The sequence below is a fragment of the Austrofundulus limnaeus genome, unplaced genomic scaffold (assembly GCF_001266775.1).
Source record: "Austrofundulus limnaeus strain Quisiro unplaced genomic scaffold, Austrofundulus_limnaeus-1.0 Scaffold49, whole genome shotgun sequence".
Classification (NCBI taxonomy): domain Eukaryota; kingdom Metazoa; phylum Chordata; class Actinopteri; order Cyprinodontiformes; family Rivulidae; genus Austrofundulus; species Austrofundulus limnaeus.
Window position 1 is genome coordinate 2,356,131 of NW_013952451.1, and position 2,195 is coordinate 2,358,325.

Here is a 2,195-nt window from a genome sequence, read left to right on the forward strand (position 1 = left end):
GAACCCGTCCAGAAGACCTATACAATTTTTTTCTTTTTGATTTTTTACCTGGATTACTGAGATGCATCAGGACAGAGGTAAAGTGTTTCTCAGTAACATGGTAGTCCTGCCATGCCTTTAGCTCCTTCCAACAGAGGAGAGGACAGGATCATCTGACGGCAGTTTGTAGTGGGATGACAGAACTCACACAACCACAACGAAGTGTGGAATTTCTCGTTTCACTGCACGGTTTTCTTTAATCTGGACGCAATGAACATAAGCAGCCGCTAACGTGGGACCACACCCCTGTGTGGACACAAGGCACATCAGGCAGCCGAGTCATTATCAGGACTTGGAGGCAAGAGAGCTGCTGACTTATGTAACTGTCACAACCAGCCTCGTACGTTTTTTTTTTTTACTGGAAACTCTTTAGATCTGCCCCTGTTGGTCTCAGCTCTGATGAAGACCTGGAGAAGAAAAWAACCTGAAGAAGAAAAGGTGCAGACAGCCATCCAGTGAATCTGGCCCTTCTTGCTGCTACTCATGTGGAAAACATCACGTCACGCTCGTGTTCACTGCAAAAAGCAGAGGCAGGCGGCACATGCAGGATGAAAGGTCAGGCGTTCCTCCTGAGGAGCTCACAGGGAATTTGCATGACTCGTTTTCACTTTCAAACATCCCGTGGCGTCGAGGCCGCAGCGCCTTTCAGTCAAATCAGGATCATAAAGGAGCTTCATCAAGGTAAACACACTCCCACTTCCTGTRCCCTACCTTTAACTTGCCCTACAACCTGCAGAATCAGTCATATCTACAGGTCAGTTTGATCTAAACCTTACATTTTAAGCTGATAATTGACGCCATTAGAAGCTAAACTTCAACCTAGACTAGCTGATCTGACCATTTCGTGAAAGCAACAAAAGGGACACGCTCAACTGAATAAACATCATCAGATAAAAGCAGTATAACCTGTAAGTTTTGATTTTAGTGAAAAAAAAACAGAAATTTGCCAAGAATTAACAACACAAAGCTGAATTTCCACTCAGAGATTGTTCAAAGCAGCTATTGTCAAAACCAGCTTCTTTTCGCACCCAGCAGCTTTTTTTCACCTTTACCTGTTTCTTTTCCTCTTTGATGCCTCAGACCTGTTTTTATCACAGTCCACTGAGTGTTTTTGGCGGGATGAGGCTGAAGGAATCTGTGAGGAGCCTGGCAAAGCAGTGACCAACAGAGAAATGTAACACTTCCCTGTCAGGTGCAGTCATAATGTGACAGATACTTAGTTTGGAGCTTTTTCTTATGTAATAATATTCAATTTAATTCACCCAAAACACAGAGATTTAACATCAGGAGTCACTTAATATTAAGTGTTTGACCTTATGATTATGATTATTCAGCATTTGGACACTCTCCTCCTTAAAGACAAACCTTACACAACTTCAGACTTGCGTCATTTCCCAAAAAGCTGTTTCTTAMTAAATAACCCAGAAAAGACGCACAAAAATCCACTTCCTTGTTTGCAGGAAGAAAAAGAGAGAAAAAAAAAACTACAAGTGCATGTTCAGCAGCACATTCAGGCTGAGACTAAACTCCAAATCAAAGTCTCCCATTTTATTACACACTACTTTTAAAATTAAAATAACCAGAAAACATGAGCTTTAACAGCCTGCTGTGTGTTTTCTGTGTGTGTTTAGAAGAAGATGCGTCCCTATAATAAGTTGAGAACACCTTGTATCGGAACAGCTGGATGACACCTGCAGTTTTTCACCTGGTCCGCACATCCTCACGTGCCACTGACATGTACACCTTGTTTCAGTGACTGTTTATTTGTTTATTTTTCTTTTTTGTGCGGATAAAAATGAAGAAAATACCTGCAGCGTTTTTCGGGATGATGAATCCGGGAGTCTTGTCTTCTCYGGTTTGGAAGAAATCTCGTCCTGGGCGCTGCAGTCCTCTCAGAGAGGCTTTTCCTTCCAGCAGCCGATAAATAAATGTTTCAGCGTCTCGGAGTGTCAGCTCTACTTCTGTTCACCGCAGACTGGAGAGTTTTCTCCGCTCTCTGCTGCAACAAACCCGGACTGTGTTCCTCTCTGCCTGTTCCTGCCTCTTTTTTTTTTTTTTTTTTTTTTTTTTTTCACTCAATGCGCCACAGGAACGACTCGCTGTCGCCCTCTGCTGGCAAATGTAAACACCTGCAGGTTGCTTTAATTGAACTGATG

At 42.8% G+C, this 2,195-nt stretch overlaps 1 protein-coding gene across 1 annotated transcript in view; it reads right to left on the reverse strand.

Annotated features, from left to right (window-relative positions):
- LOC106517523 (phosphatidylinositol 4-phosphate 5-kinase type-1 beta) overlaps positions 1-2,086 on the reverse strand; it is a gene marked incomplete at its 3' end in the record, with an annotated part of 30,881 nt that extends 28,795 nt beyond the window's left edge. Inside the window, 1 exon segment of the mRNA XM_014008408.1 lies at positions 1,848-2,086.
- Positions 2,087-2,195: the final 109 nt, after the last annotated feature.